This window comes from Electrona antarctica (assembly GCF_951216825.1).
Source record: "Electrona antarctica genome assembly, contig: scaffold_43, whole genome shotgun sequence".
In the NCBI taxonomy this organism is placed as follows: Eukaryota; Metazoa; Chordata; class Actinopteri; order Myctophiformes; family Myctophidae; genus Electrona; species Electrona antarctica.
Window position 1 is genome coordinate 817459 of NW_027637030.1, and position 11615 is coordinate 829073.

Sequence of the window (11615 nt, forward strand, 5' to 3'; positions counted from 1 at the left end):
GATGGGCTATAGCCCATGGTCTCGGAGTGATTTTCGCCTTTTTATCAAATCCTCAAAAATGATGGAAAACGGCATGCTATAGTATGCCGTTCGAGACCATGGGCTATAGCCCATCGCCATGGTCATAAATTATGAAAAACGAGGATTTGAAAAAAAGACGAAAATGACTCCGAGACGATGGGCTATAGCCCATGGTCTCGGAGTGATTTTTTGTCTTTTTTTCAAATCCTCAAAGATGATGCAAAACGGCATGCTATAGTATGCCGTTCGAGACCATGGGCTATAGCCCATCGCCATGGTCATAAATTATGAAAAACAAGGATTTGAAAAAAAGACGAAAATGACTCCGAGACGATGGGCTATAGCCCATGGTCTCGGAGTGATTTTCGTCTTTTTTTCAAATCCTCAAAAATGATGCAAAACGGAATACTATAGCATGCCGTTCGAGACCATGGGCTATAGCCCATCGCCATGGCCATAAATGATGAAAAACAAGGATTTGAAAAAAAGACGAAAATGACTACGAGACGATGGGCTATAGCCCATGGTCTCGGAGTGATTTTCGCCTTTTTATCAAATCCTCAAAAATGATGGAAAACGGCATGCTATAGTATGCCGTTCGAGACCATGGGCTATAGCCCATCGCCATGGTCATAAATTATGAAAAACGAGGATTTGAAAAAAAGACGAAAATGACTCCGAGACGATGGGCTATATATAGCCCATGGTCTCGGAGTGATTTTTGTCTTTTTTTCAAATCCTCAAAGATGATGGAAAACGGCATGCTATAGTATGCCGTTCGAGACCATGGGCTATAGCCCATCGCCATGGCCATAAATTATGAAAAACGAGGATTTGAAAAAAAGACGAAAATGACTCCGAGACGATGGGCTATAGCCCATGGTCTCGGAGTGATTTTCGCCTTTTTATCAAATCCTCAAAAATGATGGAAAACGGCATGCTATAGTATGCCGTTCGAGACCATGGGCTATAGCCCATCGCCATGGTCATAAATGATGAAAAACGAGGATTTGAAAAAAAGACGAAAATGACTCCGAGACGATGGGCTATAGCCCATGGTCTCGGAGTCATTTTCGTCTTTTTTTCAAATCCTCAAAAATGATGGAAAACGGCATGCTATAGTATGCCGTTCGAGACCATGGGCTATAGCCCATCGCAAAGTCAGTATTTGACTTTTGAAAAGTCAAACGGTGACTTTTCCCGGGGTCTGTCAAAAAGTCGAGGTTTGACTTTTAATTGTGATACTGGGCTGCCCATCGCCATGGTCATAAATTATGAAAAACGAGGATTTGAAAAAAAGACGAAAATGACTCCGAGACGATGGGCTATATATAGCCCATGGTCTCGGTGTGATTTTCGTCTTTTTTTCAAATCCTCAAAAATGATGGAAAACGGCATGCTATAGTATGCCGTTCGAGACCATGGGCTATAGCCCATCACCATGGTCATAACTTATGAAAAACGAGGATTTGAAAAAAAGACGAAAATGACTCCGAGACGATGGGCTATAGCCCATGGTCTCGGAGTGATTTTGTGTCTTTTTTTCAAATCCTCAAAGATGATGCAAAACGGCATGCTATAGTATGCCGTTCGAGACCATGGGCTATAGCCCATCGCAAAGTCAGTATTTGACTTTTGAAAAGTCAAACGGTGACTTTTCCCGGGGTCTGTCAAAAAGTCGAGGTTTGACTTTTAATTGTGATACTGGGCTGCCCATCGCCATGGTCATAAATTATGAAAAACGAGGATTTGAAAAAAAGACGAAAATGACTCCGAGACGATGGGCTATATATAGCCCATGGTCTCGGTGTGATTTTCGTCTTTTTTTCAAATCCTCAAAAATGATGGAAAACGGCATGCTATAGTATGCCGTTCGAGACCATGGGCTATAGCCCATCACCATGGTCATAACTTATGAAAAACGAGGATTTGAAAAAAAGACGAAAATGACTCCGAGACGATGGGCTATAGCCCATGGTCTCGGAGTGATTTTGTGTCTTTTTTTCAAATCCTCAAAGATGATGCAAAACGGCATGCTATAGTATGCCGTTCGAGACCATGGGCTATAGCCCATCGCCATGGTCATAAATTATGAAAAACGAGGATTTGAAAAAAAGACGAAAATGACTCCGAGACGATGGGATATAGCCCATGGTCTCGGAGTGATTTTGTGTCTTTTTTTTCAAATCCTCAAAGATGATGCAAAACGGCATGCTATAGTATGCCGTTCGAGACCATGGGCTATAGCCCATCGCCATGGTCATAAATTATGAAAAACAAGGATTTGAAAAAAAGACGAAAATGACTCCGAGACGATGGGCTATAGCCCATGGTCTCGGAGTGATTTTCGTCTTTTTTTCAAATCCTCAAAAATGATGCAAAACGGAATACTATAGCATGCCGTTCGAGACCATGGGCTATAGCCCATCGCCATGGCCATAAATGATGAAAAACAAGGATTTGAAAAAAAGACGAAAATGACTACGAGACGATGGGCTATAGCCCATGGTCTCGGAGTGATTTTCGCCTTTTTATCAAATCCTCAAAAATGATGGAAAACGGCATGCTATAGTATGCCGTTCGAGACCATGGGCTATAGCCCATCGCCATGGTCATAAATTATGAAAAACGAGGATTTGAAAAAAAGACGAAAATGACTCCGAGACGATGGGCTATAGCCCATGGTCTCGGAGTGATTTTTTGTCTTTTTTTCAAATCCTCAAAGATGATGCAAAACGGCATGCTATAGTATGCCGTTCAAGACCATGGGCTATAGCCCATCGCCATGGTCATAAATTATGAAAAACAAGGATTTGAAAAAAAGACGAAAATGACTCCGAGACGATGGGCTATAGCCCATGGTCTCGGAGTGATTTTCGTCTTTTTTTCAAATCCTCAAAAATGATGCAAAACGGAATACTATAGCATGCCGTTCGAGACCATGGGCTATAGCCCATCGCCATGGCCATAAATGATGAAAAACAAGGATTTGAAAAAAAGACGAAAATGACTACGAGACGATGGGCTATAGCCCATGGTCTCGGAGTGATTTTCGCCTTTTTATCAAATCCTCAAAAATGATGGAAAACGGCATGCTATAGTATGCCGTTCGAGACCATGGGCTATAGCCCATCGCCATGGTCATAAATGATGAAAAACGAGGATTTGAAAAAAAGACGAAAATGACTCCGAGACGATGGGCTATAGCCCATGGTCTCGGAGTCATTTTCGTCTTTTTTTCAAATCCTCAAAAATGATGGAAAACGGCATGCTATAGTATGCCGTTCGAGACCATGGGCTATAGCCCATCGCAAAGTCAGTATTTGACTTTTGAAAAGTCAAACGGTGACTTTTCCCGGGGTCTGTCAAAAAGTCGAGGTTTGACTTTTAATTGTGATACTGGGCTGCCCATCGCCATGGTCATAAATTATGAAAAACGAGGATTTGAAAAAAAGACGAAAATGACTCCGAGACGATGGGCTATATATAGCCCATGGTCTCGGTGTGATTTTCGTCTTTTTTTCAAATCCTCAAAAATGATGGAAAACGGCATGCTATAGTATGCCGTTCGAGACCATGGGCTATAGCCCATCGCCATGGTCATAAATTATGAAAAACGAGGATTTGAAAAAAAGACGAAAATGACTCCGAGACGATGGGCTATAGCCCATGGTCTCGGAGTGATTTTGTGTCTTTTTTTCAAATCCTCAAAGATGATGCAAAACGGCATGCTATAGTATGCCGTTCGAGACCATGGGCTATAGCCCATCGCCATGGTCATAAATTATGAAAAACAAGGATTTGAAAAAAAGACGAAAATGACTCCGAGACGATGGGCTATAGCCCATGGTCTCGGAGTCATTTTCGTCTTTTTTTCAAATCCTCAAAAATTATGGAAAACGGCATGCTATAGTATGCCGTTCGAGACCATGGGCTATAGCCCATCGCCATGGTCATAAATGATGAAAAACAAGGATTTGAAAAAAAGACGAAAATGACTCCGAGACGATGGGCTATAGCCCATGGTCTCGACTCGGAGTGATTTTCGTCTTTTTTTCAAATCCTCAAAAATGATGGAAAACGGCATGCTATAGTATGCCGTTCGAGACCATGGGCTATAGCCCATCCCCATGGTCATAAATGATGAAAAACGAGGATTTGAAAAAAAGACGAAAATGACTCCGAGACGATGGGCTATATATAGCCCATGGTCTCGGAGTGATTTTCGTCTTTTTTTCAAATCCTCAAAAATGATGGAAAACGGCATGCTATAGTATGCCGTTCGAGACCATGGGCTATAGCCCATCGCCATGGTCATAAATTATGAAAAACAAGGATTTGAAAAAAAGACGAAAATGACTCCGAGACGATGGGCTATATATAGCCCATGGTCTCGGAGTGATTTTCGTCTTTTTTTCAAATCCTCAAAAATGATGGAAAACGGCATGCTATAGTATGCCGTTCGAGACCATGGGCTATAGCCCATCGCCATGGTCATAAATTATGAAAAACAAGGATTTGAAAAAAAGACGAAAATGACTCCGAGACGATGGGCTATAGCCCATGGTCTCGGAGTGATTTTCGTCTTTTTTTCAAATCCTCAAAAATGATGCAAAACGGAATACTATAGCATGCCGTTCGAGACCATGGGCTATAGCCCATCGCCATGGCCATAAATGATGAAAAACAAGGATTTGAAAAAAAGACGAAAATGACTACGAGACGATGGGCTATAGCCCATGGTCTCGGAGTGATTTTCGCCTTTTTATCAAATCCTCAAAAATGATGGAAAACGGCATGCTATAGTATGCCGTTCGAGACCATGGGCTATAGCCCATCGCCATGGTCATAAATTATGAAAAACGAGGATTTGAAAAAAAGACGAAAATGACTCCGAGACGATGGGCTATAGCCCATGGTCTCGGAGTCATTTTCGTCTTTTTTTCAAATCCTCAAAAATGATGGAAAACGGCATGCTATAGTATGCCGTTCGAGACCATGGGCTATAGCCCATCGCAAAGTCAGTATTTGACTTTTGAAAAGTCAAACGGTGACTTTTCCCGGGGTCTGTCAAAAAGTCGAGGTTTGACTTTTAATTGTGATACTGGGCTGCCCATCGCCATGGTCATAAATTATGAAAAACGAGGATTTGAAAAAAAGACGAAAATGACTCCGAGACGATGGGCTATATATAGCCCATGGTCTCGGTGTGATTTTCGTCTTTTTTTCAAATCCTCAAAAATGATGGAAAACGGCATGCTATAGTATGCCGTTCGAGACCATGGGCTATAGCCCATCGCCATGGTCATAACTTATGAAAAACGAGGATTTGAAAAAAAGACGAAAATGACTCCGAGACGATGGGCTATAGCCCATGGTCTCGGAGTGATTTTGTGTCTTTTTTTCAAATCCTCAAAGATGATGCAAAACGGCATGCTATAGTATGCCGTTCGAGACCATGGGCTATAGCCCATCGCCATGGCCATAAATGATGAAAAACAAGGATTTGAAAAAAAGACGAAAATGACTACGAGACGATGGGCTATAGCCCATGGTCTCGGAGTGATTTTCGCCTTTTTATCAAATCCTCAAAAATGATGGAAAACGGCATGCTATAGTATGCCGTTCGAGACCATGGGCTATAGCCCATCGCCATGGTCATAAATTATGAAAAACGAGGATTTGAAAAAAATACGAAAATGACTCCGAGACGATGGGCTATAGCCCATGGTCTCGGAGTGATTTTTTGTCTTTTTTTCAAATCCTCAAAGATGATGCAAAACGGCATGCTATAGTATGCCGTTCGAGACCATGGGCTATAGCCCATCGCCATGGTCATAAATTATGAAAAACAAGGATTTGAAAAAAAGACGAAAATGACTCCGAGACGATGGGCTATAGCCCATGGTCTCGGAGTGATTTTCGTCTTTTTTTCAAATCCTCAAAAATGATGCAAAACGGAATACTATAGCATGCCGTTCGAGACCATGGGCTATAGCCCATCGCCATGGCCATAAATGATGAAAAACAAGGATTTGAAAAAAAGACGAAAATGACTACGAGACGATGGGCTATAGCCCATGGTCTCGGAGTGATTTTCGCCTTTTTATCAAATCCTCAAAAATGATGGAAAACGGCATGCTATAGTATGCCGTTCGAGACCATGGGCTATAGCCCATCGCCATGGTCATAAATTATGAAAAACGAGGATTTGAAAAAAAGACGAAAATGACTCCGAGACGATGGGCTATATATAGCCCATGGTCTCGGAGTGATTTTTGTCTTTTTTTCAAATCCTCAAAGATGATGGAAAACGGCATGCTATAGTATGCCGTTCGAGACCATGGGCTATAGCCCATCGCCATGGTCATAAATTATGAAAAACGAGGATTTGAAAAAAAGACGAAAATGACTCCGAGACGATGGGCTATAGCCCATGGTCTCGGAGTGATTTTTTGTCTTTTTTTCAAATCCTCAAAGATGATGCAAAACGGCATGCTATAGTATGCCGTTCGAGACCATGGGCTATAGCCCATCGCCATGGCCATAAATGATGAAAAACAAGGATTTGAAAAAAAGACGAAAATGACTACGAGACGATGGGCTATAGCCCATGGTCTCGGAGTGATTTTCGCCTTTTTATCAAATCCTCAAAAATGATGGAAAACGGCATGCTATAGTATGCCGTTCGAGACCATGGGCTATAGCCCATCGCCATGGTCATAAATGATGAAAAACGAGGATTTGAAAAAAAGACGAAAATGACTCCGAGACGATGGGCTATAGCCCATGGTCTCGGAGTCATTTTCGTCTTTTTTTCAAATCCTCAAAAATGATGGAAAACGGCATGCTATAGTATGCCGTTCGAGACCATGGGCTATAGCCCATCGCAAAGTCAGTATTTGACTTTTGAAAAGTCAAAGGGTGACTTTTCCCGGGGTCTGTCAAAAAGTCGAGGTTTGACTTTTAATTGTGATACTGGGCTGCCCATCGCCATGGTCATAAATTATGAAAAACGAGGATTTGAAAAAAAGACGAAAATGACTCCGAGACGATGGGCTATATATAGCCCATGGTCTCGGTGTGATTTTCGACTTTTTTTCAAATCCTCAAAAATGATGGAAAACGGCATGCTATAGTATGCCGTTCGAGACCATGGGCTATAGCCCATCGCCATGGTCATAACTTATGAAAAACGAGGATTTGAAAAAAAGACGAAAATGACTCCGAGACGATGGGCTATAGCCCATGGTCTCGGAGTGATTTTGTGTCTTTTTTTCAAATCCTCAAAGATGATGCAAAACGGCATGCTATAGTATGCCGTTCGAGACCATGGGCTATAGCCCATCGCCATGGTCATAAATTATGAAAAACAAGGATTTGAAAAAAAGACGAAAATGACTCCGAGACGATGGGCTATAGCCCATGGTCTCGACTCGGAGTGATTTTCGTCTTTTTTTCAAATCCTCAAAAATGATGGAAAACGGCATGCTATAGTATGCCGTTCGAGACCATGGGCTATAGCCCATCCCCATGGTCATAAATGATGAAAAACGAGGATTTGAAAAAAAGAAGAAAATGACTCCGAGACGATGGGCTATATATAGCCCATGGTCTCGGAGTGATTTTCGTCTTTTTTTTAAATCCTCAAAAATGATTGAAAACGGCATGCTATAGTATGCCGTTCGAGACCATGGGCTATAGCCCATCGCCATGGTCATAAATTATGAAAAACGTGGATTTGAAAAAAAGACGAAAATGACTCAGAGACGATGGGCTATAGCCCATGGTCTCGGAGTGATTTTTTGTCTTTTTTTCAAATCCTCAAAGATGATGCAAAACGGCATGCTATAGTATGCCGTTCGAGACCATGGGCTATAGCCCATCGCCATGGTCATAAATTATGAAAAACAAGGATTTGAAAAAAAGACGAAAATGACTCCGAGACGATGGGCTATAGCCCATGGTCTCGGAGTGATTTTCGTCATTTTTTCAAATCCTCAAAAATGATGCAAAACGGAATACTATAGCATGCCGTTCGAGACCATGGGCTATAGCCCATCGCCATGGCCATAAATGATGAACAACAAGGATTTGAAAAAAAGACGAAAATGACTACGAGACGATGGGCTATAGCCCATGGTCTCGGAGTGATTTTCGCCTTTTTATCAAATCCTCAAAAATGATGGAAAACGGCATGCTATAGTATGCCGTTCGAGACCATGGGCTATAGCCCATCGCCATGGTCATAAATGATGAAAAACGAGGATTTGAAAAAAAGACGAAAATGACTCCGAGACGATGGGCTATAGCCCATGGTCTCGGAGTCATTTTCGTCTTTTTTTCAAATCCTCAAAAATGATGGAAAACGGCATGCTATAGTATGCCGTTCGAGACCATGGGCTATAGCCCATCGCCATGGTCATAAATTATGAAAAACAAGGATTTGAAAAAAAGACGAAAATGACTCCGAGACGATGGGCTATAGCCCATGGTCTCAGAGTCATTTTCGTCTTTTTTTCAAATCCTCAAAAATTATGGAAAACGGCATGCTATAGTATGCCGTTCGAGACCATGGGCTATAGCCCATCCCCATGGTCATAAATGATGAAAAACGAGGATTTGAAAAAAATACGAAAATGACTCCGAGACGATGGGCTATATATAGCCCATGGTCTCGGAGTGATTTTCGTCTTTTTTTCAAATCCTCAAAAATGATGGAAAACGGCATGCTATAGTATGCCGTTCGAGACCATGGGCTATAGCCCATCGCCATGGTCATAAATTATGAAAAACGAGGATTTGAAAAAAAGACGAAAATGACTCCGAGACGATGGGCTATATATAGCCCATGGTCTCGGAGTGATTTTTTGTCTTTTTTTCAAATCCTCAAAGATGATGCAAAACGGCATGCTATAGTATGCCGTTCGAGACCATGGGCTATAGCCCATCGCCATGGCCATAAATGATGAAAAACAAGGATTTGAAAAAAAGACGAAAATGACTACGAGACGATGGGCTATAGCCCATGGTCTCGGAGTGATTTTCGCCTTTTTATCAAATCCTCAAAAATGATGGAAAACGGCATGCTATAGTATGCCGTTCGAGACCATGGGCTATAGCCCATCGCCATGGTCATAAATGATGAAAAACGAGGATTTGAAAAAAAGACGAAAATGACTCCGAGACGATGGGCTATAGCCCATGGTCTCGGAGTCATTTTCGTCTTTTTTTCAAATCCTCAAAAATGATGGAAAACGGCATGCTATAGTATGCCGTTCGAGACCATGGGCTATAGCCCATCGCAAAGTCAGTATTTTACTTTTGAAAAGTCAAACGGTGACTTTTCCCGGGGTCTGTCAAAAAGTCGAGGTTTGACTTTTAATTGTGATACTGGGCTGCCCATCGCCATGGTCATAAATTATGAAAAACGAGGATTTGAAAAAAAGACGAAAATGACTCCGAGACGATGGGCTATATATAGCCCATGGTCTCGGTGTGATTTTCGTCTTTTTTTCAAATCCTCAAAAATGATGGAAAACGGCATGCTATAGTATGCCGTTCGAGACCATGGGCTATAGCCCATCGCCATGGTCATAAATTATGAAAAACGAGGATTTGAAATTTTTTTCAAATCCTCTGAAATCGTAAAAAACGACATACTATAGCATGCTCTCCGAGACCATGGACTATATATAGCCTTTCGCTTTCCGTGATTTTCACCATTTTTTCAAATCCTCTGAAATCGTGAAAAACGACATACTATAGCATGCCCTCCGAGACCATGGACTATAGCCTTTCGCTTTCTGTGATTTTCACCATTTTTTCAAATCCTCTGAAATCGTGAAAAACGACATACTATAGCATGCCCTCCGAGACCATGGACTATAGCCTTTCGCTTTCCGTGATTTTCACAATTTTTTCAAATCCTCTGAAATCGTGAAAAACGACATACTATAGCATGCCCTCCGAGACCATGGACTATAGCCTTTCGCTTTCCGTGATTTTCACCATTTTTTCAAATCCTCTGAAATCGTGAAAAACGACATACTATAGCATGCCCTCCGAGACCATGGACTATAGCCTTTCGCTTTCTGTGATTTTCACCATTTTTTCAAATCCTCTGAAATCGTGAAAAACGACATACTATAGCATGCCCTCCGAGACCATGGACTATAGCCTTTCGCTTTCCGTGATTTTCACAATTTTTTCAAATCCTCTGAAATCGTGAAAAACGACATACTATAGCATGCCCTCCGAGACCATGGACTATAGCCTTTCGCTTTCCGTGATTTTCACCATTTTTTCAAATCCTCTGAAATCGTGAAAAACGGCATGCCCTCCGAGACCATGGACTATAGCCTTTCGCTTTCCGTGATTTTCACCATTTTTCCAAATCCTCTGAAATCATGAAAAACGGCATGCCCTCCGAGACCATGGACTATAGCCTTTCGCTTTCCGTGATTTTCACCATTTTTTCAAATCCTCTGAAATCGTGAAAAACGACATACTATAGCATGCCCTCCGAGACCATGGACTATAGCCTTTCGCTTTCCGTGATTTTCACCATTTTTTCAAATCCTCTGAAATCGTGAAAAACGGCATGCCCTCCGAGACCATGGACTATAGCCTTTCGCTTTCCGTGATTTTCACAATTTTTTCAAATCCTCTGAAATCGTAAAAAACGACATACTATAGCATGCTCTCCGAGACCATGGACTATATATAGCCTTTCGCTTTCCGTGATTTTCACCATTTTTTCAAATCCTCTGAAATCGTGAAAAACGACATACTATAGCATGCCCTCCGAGACCATGGATTATAGCCTTTTGCTTTCCGTGATTTTCACCATTTTTTTTAAATCCTCTGAAATCGTGAAAAACGGCATGCCCTCCGAGACCATGGACTATAGCCTTTCGTTTTCCGTGATTTTCACCATTTTTTCAAATCCTCTGAAATCGTGAAAAACGACATACTATAGCATGCCCTCCGAGACCATGGACTATAGCCTTTCGCTTTCCGTGATTTTCACCATTTTTTCAAATCCTCTGAAATCGTGAAAAACGGCATGCCCTCCGAGACCATGGACTATAGCCTTTCGCTTTCCATGATTTTCACCATTTTTTCAAATCCTCTGAAATCGTGAAAAATGACATACTATAGCATGCCCTCCGAGACCATGGACTATAGCCTTTCGCTTTCCGTGATTTTCACAATTTTTTCAAATCCTCTGAAATCGTGATAAACGACATACTATAGCATGCCCTCCGAGACCATGGACTATAGCCTTTCGCTTTCCGTGATTTTCACAATTTTTTCAAATCCTCTGAAATCGTGAAAAACGACATACTATAGCATGCCCTCCGAGACCATGGACTATAGCCTTTCGCTTTCCGTGATTTTCACCATTTTTTCAAATCCTCTGAAATCGTGAAAAACGGCATGCCCTCCGAGACCATGGACTATAGCCTTTCGTTTTCCGTGATTTTCACCATTTTTTCAAATCCTCTGAAATCGTGAAAAACGACATACTATAGCATGCCCTCCGAGACCATGGACTATAGCCTTTCGCTTTCCGTGATTTTCACCATTTT